At 44.9% G+C, this 16,371-nt stretch overlaps 1 protein-coding gene across 1 annotated transcript in view; it reads left to right on the top strand.

Annotated features, from left to right (window-relative positions):
• The first annotated feature begins 1,575 nt into the window (after nt 1-1,575).
• The window catches only part of Prdm10 (PR/SET domain 10), a 105,246-nt gene continuing 90,450 nt past the window's right edge, over nt 1,576-16,371 (top strand). The window contains exon 1 of the mRNA XM_055601453.1: nt 1,576-1,730. The gene's annotated coding sequence lies outside the window, so the exon portion shown is untranslated. The remainder of the gene's footprint in view (nt 1,731-16,371) is intronic.

The raw sequence follows: 16,371 nt of genomic DNA, 5'->3' as shown, positions 1-16,371 counted from the left end.
GTCCAAGGATGCTCCTAAAGGGCTCTATGGAAGAATAAAGGGTGGATCTTCATCATGGTCTACCCTCCAAGGCTGTTTTAAATAAAATGGACTCAACTTTTCACTGTTTTCAGCCATTTAAACAAAACTGTAAGCAATATAGCAGAATAGATTTTAGTTTTTCTCCCTGTGGCTGTTTTTATATTCTCAAGTCTTTTACCTTAGTTCTTTTTTCTTGGCTAGCCAGCAGTTCTGTAAGGGTTTTTGCTTGGACACTGAATTTTGCTGTATGTGTAGGCCAGGTTGCCCTCAACAATTCTGTCTTTGTACTCCAGACCTGGGATTTCAAGTTTGGGTCACCTAGCTGCCACTGTGTAGGCTTTATCATCACTAACACTTGTTTCTTTAAGTTCAAGTTAGTGTTGGAAGAGAATGTTAAAGTATGATCTCATTTAATCTTCAAAGCAACACAGCAAAGTACAGGTCATAGATACTGAAAATATTCCCTGCAGACACAAAGAGGGAAGGTCTCTGGCGTTTGGTTGCTTCTCTGGTTGTCAGTGGGGAGTTTTCAGCTTGTCTCATTCCAAAGCCAACGCTTATTTCTATGTTCCTGGCTGTACTTTGAGAAGGCACTCTTAGAAGAGAATACATGTGCATGTCCTAAGTTAACAAAGAAGAGAGCTCTATAATTTGTGGTTGTCCAGTGTTGACTAACGTGTCTGTGTCCCTGCCTCCCTTCCCAGTCTCAAGTAGTCCAAGCTGGCCTTGAACTGCTATTCCTACTGCCTCTTCTTTTGGGTGTGCCACTACTCCAGGATTATGTGGTGCTGGGGCTTGAACACAGGACTTGGTGTGCCAGGCATATACCCTAGCAACTGAGGCATATCCTCACCCCGATTGCTTCTGAAAAACATTTTTCCAGAATAGAAAACGGGGTTGAAGAGGTAGGTGTAATGTAAACGCTTTAGGGGACGGAAAAGTCTGATGACCAAGTCCCCTTGTTTTCGGATGGCTAATAGGCCACTCCTGGGCCCGCGGGGCGCAGTCTGTTTAACTGGTTTTTGTGGTCCCGGAAAGGCGTGTCCCAGTCGAGCTGATGCCCTGGGCGCGCGCCTTCTGTGCAAGTCCGGCTGGGGCGGGTAGATGCACAGTCCAACACCTCCAACGCTTCCCGGGACCCGAGCGTGGGGGCAGGTGGCTGGGATCCCGGGAACGCATCGTGGACACTCAGGCACGCTGGATGGCGTCCCTCCACTTGCCCGCCAGGGTTCTCAGATGGGCTTTGACCCTGAATGCAAAGAGTGGGGCTTTCTGATTGGCTCAGAGTACAAACGCAGGCGAGCACCGCCAGAGACCCGCTCTTCTATTGGGTTTTACATGAACTGCAGAGCACGAAATAAAGAGGCCTTCAGTCATTGGGCCATTGTGTGAATCTCCTTTTGGCTTCTCTGCCGACTGAATTAGCGTCCCAGGATTTTCGTCATGACTCTTAAATCTGGGCTTGTCAGTTCGGCTCAGCGTTCCCGGTCTCTAGGAACAGCATGGGACTTTCAGAGGTTAGCCAATCACATAACGTTGAGATCAGGTTGCCAGGCAGATTATGCTAATAAGACCCCGCCTTTTATGCTGCTCCCACTCTGCGGCGGGAAGAACCACCTGGAGGCGGCGGGGGGGTTTGATTTCCATCACCCCTAGGGAGAGAGGATCCGAGACCCGCTGATCTTCCAGCTCCCCTCACCCAACGTCGTGTAAGTACCTAAAGGATTAAGGGAACCGGATAAACCGGGGTCCAGAGTATCCCATCGCCGGGGAGAGTGTTTCGTCTTTGCTTAGTCCCACCCAAAATGGCGCCCAGCTCTTTCTGCGTCTCAGCGCCCGGCCGGGGCCAACCGACCGCGGACCCGGGTGGGGGGGGAACTGATGGTGGTGGTGGGGGGAGCAATCCCGGCGGCACCGCCCGATGGTACAGTCCAGCCGGGGCTGGGACGAGGCACCTCGCTCGGGGTGGGGGGTCAGACCATCTGTACCTTCTAACGCGGAAAGGGGCGAGTCCCCTCCGGGAAGCTGTCCGGGCCCCGCGTCCAGCGCGGGCTCCGGCGCCGCCCGCCTCGCCTCCCCGGCGCGCAGCCGGCCCCGCGCCCCCCGAGCGGCTCGCAGGTCCCGCCGGCCGTGCGCTCCTCTCTCCCCTCCCGCGTTGGTTGGGCCGGGACGGCGGTTGGGCTGCCTGCGCGCCGGGCGGCGGTTGGGCGGGCGGGTGTCCGCGGGCCGGGACCCGCGCGGGGGGTGGCGGCGCGCGTGGCCGTGGGCTCTCGCGCGGGCATCCCGGCCCGCGTCTCCCAGCCGCCCGGCCCGCGGAGGTGTGGGGACTGCCCTGCGGGTCGGTCTGCGGACGCGGTGGCTGGCGGGCTGGGTAGGGCGAAGGCCGAGGACCTGCAGAGCTGGCGAGCGAGGCCAGCCTCTTAGGGGGCCGGGCTCTCGTTGAGCTCATGTTAAAAACGAGAAATGTCTGTAGCCGGGTTAATTAAGTGCTAGGTAAATTGGTAAATTGGTACAGTTGCGATCTGCCTTCCCGGCACACGAAGGCTGCACGATTTGGGTGCCATTTCTTTTAGCCTTGTTATGCGGGTTGGTTGGATTTCCACCCATCTTCAACCAAGATACATGTGCGCCAGAGGGTAGGGGTGGCTTTTTGGTGTCATTGAAGAGACCCACCCAGCTAAATCCTATGCCCTTGCCTGCACATCTTTCACTAGTTTTGCGTTTAAGGCCAGTTGTACGTACTTTTCATTAAAAGCAGAGACGCTCGGGACTAGCCTCGATTTCTGATCTGCTCGCACCACTGCGGCAGTAAGCTAGCTCTTTGTAGGCCCAAGGCTGGGCAGCATTGCATTGTGTTCTGTTGTACCCACTCCCTCCACCGATGCCAGTGCAAAACCTTCCGCACCCATGAACTGTACCTATTTGCTGCTCTTTAGAATTGAGAAAACAAAATCAGGATTGGTTTTGGGCAAAGCAAAGTACCATGTTTGCTCAATCTGGAATATTTAATAACTTTATTTTTTAGGAATTGAGTCGAACTTAACACAAAGTGAACTGTTCACGGGACCGATTCCCTGTCATTTAGTATGTTTACATTTTTATTTTGGATTAAGATTTGTTTCCACTTTCTGACGCAGTTATTCCAATAGCATCCACCTTCCGAAGTAGTTAATTTTTCCTAAAGGGTCTTTTTTTTTTTTTTTTTTTTTTCAGATTAAGTTGTTTTTTCATTTTTCTAATGACTGGCAATGTGGTCCACCCAAGGTAGTTTGTACATTGTATTGCAGGCCTGAATGAAGGTGAGCATGTCAGAGTGAGGCAAGGCCCTCTTCAAGGCCCCAGATGTTTCGATTGTGGAATGTTAATCCACTATAACCTCAGGTCGACACTGGCCAATTTCTTCTTGCCTTTTTTTATCCTTTTTTCTTTTTAACAATAAGACATGATCACCAGAGAAGCACCATAAGAAGTAAAAGCCCCCTACAATAAAATGACTAGCTCAAATCCTTACTAGTATATTGGTGTGTTTTAGATCTTTGTACAAGTACAAATGTGCACAGGGTAGTTGTGTGAGCACCTTGTGTGACTTAGCATTTGTTTTAAGTGTAGGTGGGTGCTTGAAAATTCACTGGTGATTTGCCACACGAAGTCACAGAGTAATTTTCTTATTTTACTGAAAAATTATTTTGAGACATGCAGTGCTGGCTGGGCTGGAACTCTCAGAGAGGCTTGTTTCTGCTGGGATTAAAGAAGATTAAAGTCAAGCACTACCCTCCCAGCTTTGTTTGGTTCTTTTGAGACAGTCTCCCGGTGCAGTCTTGACTGATCTCAATAGATGGGCCTACGCTGGCCTGGAGCTCAAAGAGATGTGCCTGCTTCCACCTCCCGGGCTTAAAGATATATGCCAGCACATCTGGCTCATTTTACTTTTTAAAAGCAAAACCTGGGCCCATGAGACCCAGCAGGTAAAATTGCTTGCCTGTAAAGTCTAGTCCCCTGAGTTTGAGCTCAGGAACCCACATAAAGGTGGAAGGAGAGAACCATCTCCACAAAGTACACCTATACTCCTATCCCCAACATTTAAAAAAAAAAAAAAAAAAAAAAGGAAAGGTGGAAACACACCTTTAATCTCAGCAGAGATTAAAAGGAGAGGCAGAGGCAGGTGTTTCTACAGAGTTAAGTTCCAGGAGAGCCAGGGCCACACAGAAACAAGTAAAACTTTGGGACCAGTGAGATGGCTCGGTGGATAAAGTGTTGGCTGTGTAATCATGAGGGCCTGAATTCTAATCTTCAGTACCCTCATAGAAGCCAGGTATGGCACAACATATCTGTGATGACAGCACTTGGGGGTGGAGACAGGCTGATTCTGGGGCCTTGGTGCTCTAACAGTCAAGCTAAATGTGTGAGCTGCAGATTCATCAGTGTCCCTGTTTTAGAAAATAAGGTGGAGGGTAATAGAGGAAGATAATTTATCTCTGTGCTCCCCATATGCAGTCACAGGACAATAAAGACAATGAAAAAGCAAAATTAATAGAAAATAAGTGTCTAATAAGTTTCTGGGCAGACAAGTACTACTAAAGGGCTGAGATGCACTGAGTTGTAATTTCCATTTCCTCAGTAAGTTTACATTTAAAGCAGTAGTAAGTACACTGTGACTGCATGGTTTCATTTGGTAGAAATTACATGGTGAAAACTAGGGAGCACCGTGTTGGAGTTTATTTTGAATTTGAATGCCAGCATACTTACCGCCCCTTGAATACATACTCTCCTAGAAGTGCACACTCCCAGTCCAGCTATCTACTTTCCTACATGCAAAACTTTTTTTTCTGTTTATGATAGATACTCTGACAGGTTAACAAATGAAAATTTAGCCCAGTGAGTTAAGAAAAATGAAATATTAGGTCTGGGAATATAGCTCAGTGACAGTGTGTGACTGGTATAAGTTCAGTTCTCAATACAGGGCAGGCACCCACCCTCCTCCTCCCATAAATAAAAGCTTGGTCCAACCAGAATTTTGCAGAAATTCCTGGGGTCCAGGTTGGGCAGGAGCAGGAAGATGAATAGGGTGCTTTGGTCTATACTGAAGACATTTTCTTTATTCTGTGTTTGTGGGTTAGTGGGATCACCATGTAAGTGGTTCCTGTCCATTTGAAATACCTTTATAACGCCTAGTGAAGGCTCATTTGGAACAATCTAAGCTGGTGCAACTCTAGTGTATTTCCTGTAACTTCGTTGAGTTTACTCATGCTTGTTGGTTCTGAAACATAATTCTCCCTCCTCTTACTGAGATTGTTTGATGTCTTCCTGTTGCTCATGCCTGGGTAAACAAAAGTTTAGGTTGTTCAGGTTGTAGGAATGACTGGAAGTTGCTGCTTCTTATTTTTAAAGATTATTATTTTTTGTATGTATATGAAAGTTTGCCTTTAAGTCTCTATAGGTGCTGGGAACCCAGGCCAGGTCCTCTGCAAAGCAGCAAGTGATCTTATTAACCCTGAGCGTCTCCACAACTCCTGGAAGCAATTTATTTTTTGATAACTTTGAAACAGTTTAGTGAATTTAGGGGGATATGTGTGTGAGGAACTGGTTAGGGAAGAAGGAAGTTATGGTTAATCTCAAATGACAGCAAGGACTAATTAAAATGTGCTGAAAAGCCAGGCACGGTGGCATGCACACCTTTAATCCCAGCACTCAGGGAGGCAGAAGCAAGTCCAGAACAGCTACAGCTACACACAGAAACCCAGTCTCAGAAAACACAACAGAATAAAAAGTGCCTAAAACAGTTCTTACAAAGTCAATACTTTATAGGGCTTTCACTCCAGACAAGAATTGCCAGAAGGTTATGGGCAGTCTGATGAAATAGCTGGTTACTGTTGGTTATTTAAAAAGTTTAACCCCCTTACTTTAGAATTAGAGTGAGGGGAGCTGGTTACTGTTGGTTATTTAAAAAGTTTAACCCCCTTACTTTAGAATTAGAGTGAGGGGGACAAGAGAGATGGCTCAGCTAGTAAAGCCACTTGATGCCAAACCTGATGGCCTGAACTCGGTCTCCAAGACCCACACTGTGCAAGGAGAATCCTCACTCAGGTTGTCCTCTCCTCTCCACTGGCATGCCATACCATGGACCCATCCCAAGTAAATAAATAAAAAGGTAATGATCATTTTAAAATTAGAATAGTGAAGGTAAATGCTGTCTTTTTTAGCCTGAGGGACTCTGATGTTGTGATTTACCCAGCGTTTCCTCTGCTGTGTTCCCTTAGCTCAGCATGTGTAAGTATCCTATGTAGCCACCAGCATGCGCCTGCTAAATTTCTGAAATATGACATGTATGCAGTATGCTCGTGTGAAATGTCCACACTAATTTTTGAGATTTAGTATGAAAATATAAATACCGAGATGATAATATGTGGGAGAGACATTTAAATAACATAATTTCACCTCTTTCTGCTGTAACAGCATGGCTGCTGGAAACTTTCAAATTATGTGGCTCCTGTATTTTTATTTAACAACTCAGCCTTAGCTTGATAGAGTGGGATGTTCTCAAGCAGCAGTAATACAGTGTGCTTATTATCTTTAGACTCTTCTAGCGTCAACTAATAGACAGTGCTAGTTTGTAGGTGTGGTTGGTTTTTCTAGTGGTTATGATAGCTCTCACAAACCCACAAGTATTCCTTTGAAGAGTATCTTAGTCTTAGGACCACTTCCTAACAGTTGTGTTAAATATTACTGAATTAATGTATAATCAGCTAATTGTTTGGACTTGGTATCAGAATGATATTTCATTGTCTTTGTGGTTTCATGTGCACTGGTGCATGTACCTGTGTGTGCGCTTGTGGACACAGATACCTTTTAGGTTTATTTAGTTTTATATGTATGAGGTTTCTTTTTTTTTTTTTTGTGACGGTTTTTTTTTTTTTTTTTTCTTTTTTTGGCTGTTTTGTATTAGCTTTGTAGACCAGGCTGGCCTCAAACTCACAGAGATGTGCCTCTCTCTGCCTCTCCTGGTGCTATAGGCATGTGCCATCGCACCCTGTATGCATGAATGTTTTGACTGCATATATGGATGTGAATCATGTGTATGCTTGATGCTACTGGAGGTCATAAGAGGGTGTCTGGTCCTCTAGGACTGGAGTTACAGAAGGCTGTGAGCTACTGTGTAGGAACTGGGAACTGAACCCAGATCCTCTGCAAGTGCTCTTAACCAGCGAGCATTTCTCCAGCACCCTTCATCCCCTCTTCTTTGATGTTTTCTGAACCCTGGTGTGTGTGTGTGTGTGTGTGTGTGTGTGTGTGTGTGTGTGTGTGTAGGGGGGGATGTAGGTAGAGAGAGGAAAAGAAAGGGAATGTGTATGTTAAGGATGTCCTATTTATGACTTAGCATTCAACAATTACTTAGACCTCAAACAGTTCTGTAACTCTGCAGTAACCAATACCTGCTAGAAAAAGATCTTCTGACCAAAGCTGATAGCAGTTCTACTCTATGGGCATAAACATAAATATGGAGAAGGCAGTTTGACATGATATGTTTATTTAGCAAAACAACACTAGTGGCTCCTTACTAGGGCCCTTGCTCTCTAGCTTCAGGCTTTTGACCAGGCTTATAGTACCTGGCAGGAATTCTTTCCTATGTAGCATGCTTCAAATCCAAGCACAAAGCGGTTGGTTACACTCATAACTAAGTCATACAACTGTTCACTGTGGCTACATCTTGCCTGGCAAGTTGGTAATGTAGCATGAAGAACCTACAACTGAAAAATGGTGTTGATTTTTCTCCTGAAGTGCCTTTCAGCACTTTGAAGGCTACTCACTGACATGACGCTTCCACCCAGTGCAGCCTTGATTTCTCACACCGTGTAACAAAGTTTGTTGTATGTTTGCTTTCAAAAAAATAAATGAGTGTTTTGTCTGCATGTATGTCAACACCATATGCAGAAGTCCCCTTGGAGGCCAGAAGAGGGTGTTAGATCAGGATGGTTGTGAGCCTTTATGTGGGTGCTGGGAACCAGCCCCTCACTTTCTGCAAGAGCAGTAAGCCCTTAACAAACAAAACTTTTATTGATTCTTTGTGAGTTTCACATCATGCACTCCAGTTGCACTCATCTCCCTGTCCCTTCATATCTGCCTTTTACCCTTGCAGCTTCCCCCCAAAAAGAGAAGATAACAAAACAAAAGGCAGATGAAGGGCAGGGTGAGCCCTGGTTTTTCATGGGCACACCCTCGGTTTGGCTTACCAGGGCCAGACCTACTGAGCTGCCCAGGTGAAGTGTCAGCTGCTCTCCAGAGTGCTGCAGCCAGCCAGGGGAAAGGCCAGCTCTATGCAGGCCTTGGACATTAACGTGGCCCCAGGAGGCAGCCCAGCCCAGGGACATCTGCATGGCCTTTGCTAATGGACAACATGGGCCATGAATGTTGACACAGACCTCTGCTGCTGTATGGGCCAGGACCTCAGCAATGGCCTTAGGTGGCCTTGTGGGCTACTCACATCTGGCTACTCCTCACCACCCCGCGCTTTCAGGGCTGCTGCTTCATAGTGCACAGACTATTCTGTTCCTCTTTCCCTTCCATCTTTCCAACACATACTTGCTTACTGTAGTAGCACCTGCTGTGGGCAGGACACTTGGTGGGTGGACCTTTAGGTGTCATGTGGGCCTTGCAGTAAGCACTCTTAACTGCTGAGCTGTTCCTTCCCCCCACCCCCGCCCTTGACCAACTTTTCACTAATTCTTAATGTGTGCTGGATACATGGTGGTGCATGCTTTTAATCCCAGTCCTGGGGCAGAGGCAGGTGGATCTCTGTGAGTTGAAGGGCAGCCTGTTCTAGAAGTGAATTCTAGGTCAACCAGTACCACTTAGTGATCCCCTGTCTCAAAAAGAAAAGCAAATAACCCCCCCCCAAAAAAAGTTAACACATGACATCAATAGAACAGTATTTGATTTTACAAAAAAAAAAAAAAAAAAAAAATGGTAATGAATTAGACAAGAGTGAGGAGGCAGCCAATAGAAGTAAGAGCTCTGGATTCTCAGTCCTAGAAAGTGGTGTGCATATTAATGAGTTTCAATCTTGTAATTTATTCATCACTTTTTCTCTTGAAGTTGGTGAGTGTGTCTGTGTGTGTATATGTGTGTGATCCTGTGCATGGTACCCAGGCTAGGAAAAGTGCTCTTCCACCAAACCACACCCCAGACTCTTTAGCCCCTAGATTTTACTTTATTTCTAATATATTTTTAAGTAAAATGTCTGAGAGGCAGGCAACTGCAGAGCTCCTGGTTTTAATTAATTAATTATTGATAAATAAAAGTACCTTTGAACATTGATGTTTAGAATACTTTGCTTTTGAGACAAGGTCTCTCTATGTAGCCCTGGTATCCTGGAATTCACTGCGTAGACCAAACTGGCCTCAAAATCAAAGATCTACTAGTCTCTGCCTCCCAAGTGCTAAGATTAAAGTGTGCACTACTCACACCTTTTTAGACCGGGCTGGCCTCAAACTCAGAGAGTTTGCCTTCCAAGTGCTGAGGTAAAAGGTATGTGCCACCACTGCCTGGCTTAAAATACCTTTTAATGTGACATCTAAATTATTTTAAATATTTCCAACAAAACAGTAATTCTAGGATTAAAATGAGATTAAATCACTGTGTTTTGGTAGGCTTTGATTTAAAAGTTTGGTAAAGTCATATTCATATTTATTATAACTATCTCATGTTCCTGCTGTGCTACTCAGCTTCCCATTCCTAGAGCAAATACTGGACATAGTCAACTCATAAAGAGAAACAGATCGTTTGACTAATGGTTTTGGACTTCCTATCTATGATCAGCTGGCCAGTGACAGCATATCACAGTGGAAGCATATTGGTAAGGCCTCATGATCAGAACGTGAAGAAAGAGTCCAGTGTCCCACACTGTCCTTCACAGGCTCCTTCTCTCAGTGACCTGAAAGTACCCACCTCCTAATGTTTTACCACCTCTCAGGACCACTAAGCTGAGGACCAGTCCTTAAACACATAGGGTCTGTAGTGTTGGCTGGTTTGGAACTCTATGTAGACCAGGCTGGCCTTGAATTTACAGAGATTCTTGCCTGCCTCTGCCTCTCTAGTGCTGGTATTAAAGGCATGCACCACCATGTCCAGCATTTCTTTAGGAGACTTTTATTATTATTATTATTTTTTCGTTGAGACAGTATTTCTCTGTGTAGCCTTGGCTATCCTGGTCTTTGTAGACCAGGTTGGCCTTGAACTCAAAGAGGTCTGCCTGCCTCTGCTTCTGTTAGTGCTGGGATTACAGGCGTGTAGCACTGTGCCCAGCTTTTAGGAGAATTTTAACTAAACCATCTTTTTCTCTTACACAAACACACCAAATTTTTTCATACCCCACCTCCATCCAGAGCCAGGTTTTCAACAGTTATAGACTGTAGCATATAGGTATGTGTGTTTGTGGCAGTGGTGACCAAGGGCAGACCTTAACACGTGCCTGGCAAAACTTTATTACCCCTGCAGATAAAATTTAAATTCAACAAAACATGGGTAAGATTTTTGTAGAAAAATCTCTAAGGGCTTTCTGGAGTGACACTGAGTAATATAGGCCCACAGAAGTTCAAGGATCGTTCAGTGTGGCAAAGCTGCTTCATGTGGCCACAGCAGAAGTGTGGAACTAGACAGGCTGCTTCTAAGAAAGGGCAGATTACTCTTGAAAGAGAAATTTGGGAGCTTCTCTGTCAGAGACCAAGAACTGATACTTAAAACAACATATAAATGCTGCTTTTGACAATTAATAATAATATATCAGCTCAGTGGAACAGCATAAGCAGTCCAGAAATCGGTTCATACATATTCATACACCCGGAAGCAGGTGCAGAGCAAAATAAGAAAGCTTTCGGAAGTTAATGTAGAAGAGTATATGCATGGCCTCTGCATAGAGAAGAGACTGCTTAAGCAAGGTGCTGCATATGCTAATGGAGTGAAGGCAAAAGTCTTTAATAGACATTGGAAAATGAGAAACCCACATGTTAAAAATATATCTATATCAGTTGTGTGCTGTGGTGTAGGCCTGAAATTCTAGCACTCCAGGAGGCAGAGGCAGGTTGATCACTGTGAGTTCGAGGCCAGCCTGGTTTACAAAATGAGTCCAGGACAGGTTAAGGTTACACAGAGAAACCCTGTCTCAGGAAGAAAAAAAAAAATCTGTCTGTCGGTCTGTCTACCTAGCTACCTTGTCGATATCTATTCAACCTTAAATCCACAATGACACATTCCTATACACCCAAGTTGGAATAGGCAACTTCAAATTCTGAGGATGCTGAACAGTAGTGATCTTCATCCGAGACTGGTAGGAGTATGTTTTTTGGCAAAGCTTCCTGGAAAGCAGCATTATTAAGAAAGTATACAACACACCTAGGCACTGATGGTGTTTATAATCCTGGAGCCAAAGAGGCAAGACAGGAGGATCTGTGCAGCTCACTGCTGGTGAGACCCAGGCCAATGAGAGAACTTAGGAATACCAAAAAGGTGGGCAGTGCCTGAGGAATGACACCTGAGGCTGCTCTGTGGTGTCCGCTCACAAGTGCACACTCTCGTGTACATACACACCCACATGCACCCACAACACACACCCTCTTTCCTTTCTTACCAAGTGGAACCCTTTACTAGTGCCTTTGTAGTTACCTTAGCCTTCTGGCTTTTGAGCAACTCTTTCTTAAAAGACTAGCTAGCTTGTGCATGCTCATACACACATACACAGTCATACACACAGACACAGAGACACATATCCTCTTTCCTTCCTTCCCAAATGGGAACTCTTCACCATGGCTTTGTAGTTATCTAGCCCTCTGGCTTTTGAGCAACTCTTTCTTAAAAGTCCATCTAGCTGGTGCATGCGTAATTTCTCTGTCTCTCTCTCTCTCTGTCTCTCTCTCTCTCACACACACACATACACACACACACCACCCTCTTTCCTTCCTTCCCCAATGGAAACCCTTCACTATGACTTTGTAGTTACTTAGCTCTCTGGCTTTTGAGCAATTTGCTCAATTAAAGCTCTTTGTGGGTTGAGTAAATTATAACCTCCTCGACTTCCCTTGAGATGCAGTCTAGCCTTGTGATTGCATCATCTGGTGGAAGCTGGGAGACAGCAGCAAATGCAAACCCTGCTGGGTACTGGCAGCCTTGTCTAGGGTGAAAGTTGTTGCTGCAGTGGGGAAAGAGGTTCAAGCTCCGTGGTCATCGGTCTGGAGTTAAGCCCCACATAGTGTTTGACCTTGGATAAGCTGCCGTTCTTGGTTGTGGTTGTTGTTTTTGAAAGCTGATATTTAAACGGCATTTCCCAGTGCCTGGCACCTGCAAGATGTTCAGTAATGGCAGCAGCTCTGTTATTACTGCCCTGCTCCTTGTTTACTTAGGTAACATTGAGTTTCCATGGTCTGCGTTTAAACCAGTGGAACTGTGATTATGCTGATTTTTAAAATAAAGAGCTGCATCTGTCAAGGGATTCCAATTTTGTGATCTCATTTAACTCCTTCAGTGCAGGTATAAATGAGTCCAACCTCAAGACTCCACCTGAACGGAAGGCATAGCACCCATGGAATCTACCTCAGGGTCTCAGATTTGGTGGCAAGTGCTTTTGCCCACTGAGCCATCTCCCTGGCTCTGAGGGCTGATTTCCAAACACCTCTTCATTCAGGAAAAAAAAAAGAAATTAGTAATCACATCATTTAAAAAATCTGTCATTTACGAAGGTGTGGCAGCGCACACCTGTGATCCCAGGATTAGGGGAGGCAGAGGCAGCTGCATCTCTGTGATTTCAAAGCCAGCCTAGTCTACAAAGTGAGTCCAGGACAGCCAAGGCTATACAGAGAAACCCTGTCTTGGGGGAAAAAAATTCTGTCATTTTGAAGTCAAAACATTTTCTGGTGAAATGGATCAGATATGAGAAAACTCATGCCTATAGTAAAAAGGTATTTATTCCCACGTCAGTTGTTTAATACTGAAGTAGGACTTTCTGGATAAGGCAGTTTCCTGATCTAGTAGCCTGTGGTAGCCCCAGTTTAGATTTACCAGCATTAAGAGTTGCTCCACATTCTATAATGTCACTGTATAAAATAACAGATATTCTGCTCTATGTTAGCAGTGACAGTGGGAGTTAGGAAAGACAGGTATTTCAGTCGTCAAGGTAATGAAACCTTGCTTGCTGTCCAGTCTGTTACTTTCCAACTTCTACATGCTGAGAGAGTACTTTAAGAAATGTCCTGGTGATAGCCAGGGGTTGTGCACTCCTGTTAGGCCAGACCTCTAGAGGCCGAGGCAGGGTGCTCTGGAGTTCCAGGACAGTTGAACTATAAGATGACACCACATGAAGGGTTGGTCGTGGCTTGCATGACTGGATACTAGACCAGAGATTGCTGGCCTACTATAGGAATTTTATTAAGATGAGGGAGGTGGAAGTTTAATATATTAGAGACCTTAATTGTATGCTGGTGAGAGAGAGGTTTTCTATGAGCACATTGTGTGTGTGTGTGTGTATGGGGAGGGGTAGGGGGTAGCTCCAGAGGTGTGGTGGGGGTGGGCTCCAGAGATGGACATTAGGTGTTTATTACTTTGCACCTTTAAGTCTAGGTCTCTTGCTGGTTCTGGAGGTCACCAATTCAACAAGACTAGCGAGGCAGCAGGCTCCACTGATCCTCCTCTCTACCTTCCCATTGCTAGGATTAGAGTGTGTTACTACACCTGGCTTTTTATCTAGGTGCTAGGTATTTGAACTCAGCTTTTTGTGCTTGTATGTGAGCACTTTACTGACTGATTTTACTGACTGATTAATCTCCCTAGCCTCCAAGATAGAGTTTTTTTTTTTTTTTTTTTTTTGCTGTGCTGGAGATAGAATCCAGAGCCTTGTGCATTCTAGGCAAGTGTTCTACCACTGAGCTATATCTCTAACCTAGGAATTTTTAAAAAAGCAGTAAGTGCCTCAATATGCCATCGATTTGAAAGTATAATTTCGTTAATAAAATTTCGTTAATAAAGCACTTATCTGCCTATTTACATTTAACTATGGTTGTGGAATGAAAATCTGGGAGAAACAGGTGAGGCCCTCATTAGCTGTCTACCTGGACAGTGAATTGGCTGTAACGGAAATGACTTCAGACCAGTATCAGTTAGCTTCTTAGTCCTGAGTCAGTCTCTGAACGAGACTATATTTTTTTAGGGGTTAAGTTTGAGTGAACTTACTGAGGAAACAGTTTACTACTTGGGACTGTGCCTCTGTCTCCATTGTTAAGATTTTATCTGAGGTGTTGGTGTGTTAAGCTTGAAGCATAGTCACCTGAGGCTTTTCAGGCTGCAGAAGACCCACTTACAAATTTCCTGCTTAGTTACTGCTACGGCTACTAAGGAGCTTGAGTGGGCGGGGTGCACAGCAATCCTCGCACACCCACACCGCAGGTGTAGCTGTCTCTCTGCAGGTTGTCTACAGGTGGTGCTACTGTTCAGGAGGGAGCTGGAGGGAGAGGGCTGGAGCTTTGTAAATCTGTCTCTAGAGTAGAAGGGTGGTCCTGTGTTAGTGCGTCATTTGCAGCTAGTTTCCAGTTTTCAGATGGTTTCTGTGAGTTCATATTTGCATCCAAGGTTCACTTCAGGTATTCACATAGGTGTCTGGTACTGATTTGCCTGTTTTCATGTAGTAGCAGGAAGCTGGAAAGTAAACAAGGGAGTAGCCTGGTTGATTAAGATCGTTCACCCCTACGTCCTCCAGGACTAGGACAGAAAGACCCACAGTTAGATTAAAGAATGTGGTGGATTGCATACTTTGAAGGAAGATGAACACATTCTAGCTAAGTTATTGTTTAGCAACAAAAAAGGATTTATTTGAACTGTGTGTGTGTGTGTGTGTGTGTGTGTGTGTGTGTGTCCAAATGCTCAGGTCAAAGGACAACTTGCAAGAGTTGGTTCTGTCCTATTGGTGCGGATTCCAGATATTGAATTCAGATGGTAAGTAGGCTTGGTGTCAGTGCCTGTACCTGCTGAGCTTTTTCTACAGCCCAAGGTGGGAGCTCTGGCCTTTGGAAGTTTATATAAGAATATTTATTCACATCATTAAGATGGCTAAGAATATTGAGCTCTTCTCTCTGCCCCCTGATTATCAGAAGCAGGTCTCGGCCTCATTCTGATCAGCCCTCAGGTTGCTTCTAGAATGACTGTGCATTTTTCTTTTCCTGCTATGCAGGAGCTAGATCTGGATTACACAAGGATCATTTGGAGATTAACAAATATTTCTGTGCTTTTTCCTCTCTGTGCAGCTCATTGCAAGAGATTCTTCAGGGCTGGGCCTTTTACCAGCTCCATGTGTGAAATCAGAAAAACTAGTTTATGAATCTTGAACCTGTGGAGTAGACCAACTCAATAAAGTTGAAAATTTTTACCTTTAAGCACCACTCGAACCACTGTTTGATGCTTTTATTTCCTTTTTTTTCCTGTAGACTTATTATTATATGTATAGGAGCGTTTACCTGCATGTTTGTTTCTGTACCACATGGTACCTGGTGCAGAGGCTAGATGAGTTCTAGGATCACCTAGAACTAGAGTTACAGCCAGTTTTGAGCTACACACAGTTTTGTCCATGTTGGTGCTGGGAATGAACCTGGGTTCCCTGGAAGAGCAGCCAGTGCTCTTAATCACTGAACCATCTTTCCAGTCCCTGTTTGATGCTAAAAAACAAAACAAAACAAAGCTTTGCCTGTGTGGGTGGGAAAATGGTACACATGTAGTGGGTCAGAGGATGGCCTCCGCTGTCCTTGCCGGCTACCTTGCTTGACCCTGAACACACCAGGCTAGGGTCCATGCGTGCCTGCGGATTCTTAGCCTCGCCTTTGAATCTTGAAGGAGCACTGGAATTACAGGCCTGCTCTGCATTCTAGGGATTTTGTCTTTATCTTGCATAGCAAGAGCTTTTACCCCCTGAGTTATCTCCCCAGCTCTGGATGTTTAGTTATTTATTTATTTTGTTCTGGAAGTTCCATTTTTTTTTTTAACCATAAATAAAGTCCTTAGAACTGGACATGGTGGTTCATGCCTGTAATTCCAGCATTCAAGAGGCCAAGGTAGGAGTCTTGTGTAAGTTCCAGACTAGCTTGGGCTACATACACACAGGGAGAGACCCTGTATACAACTTAATGATTTTTAGATCTTCAGAATTGTGCAGCTGTCACCAGTTTTACTACATTCTCATAATGACCCGTGCCCCTCATATCCCTTAATTCTCTCATTGTCTTCCAAGCCATAAGCAACTGGTCTTTTTTTTTTTTTTCTCCCATTCTACTGATTTTCCTATTCTGGGTATTTTGTATCAGTGGAGTCATTCATTTTTTGGTT

The sequence above is a fragment of the Psammomys obesus genome, unplaced genomic scaffold (genome assembly GCF_907164565.1).
Source record: "Psammomys obesus unplaced genomic scaffold, mPsaObe1.curated_primary_1811, whole genome shotgun sequence".
Classification (NCBI taxonomy): domain Eukaryota; kingdom Metazoa; phylum Chordata; class Mammalia; order Rodentia; family Muridae; genus Psammomys; species Psammomys obesus.
This window is presented reverse-complemented; position numbering and strand designations above follow the sequence as displayed.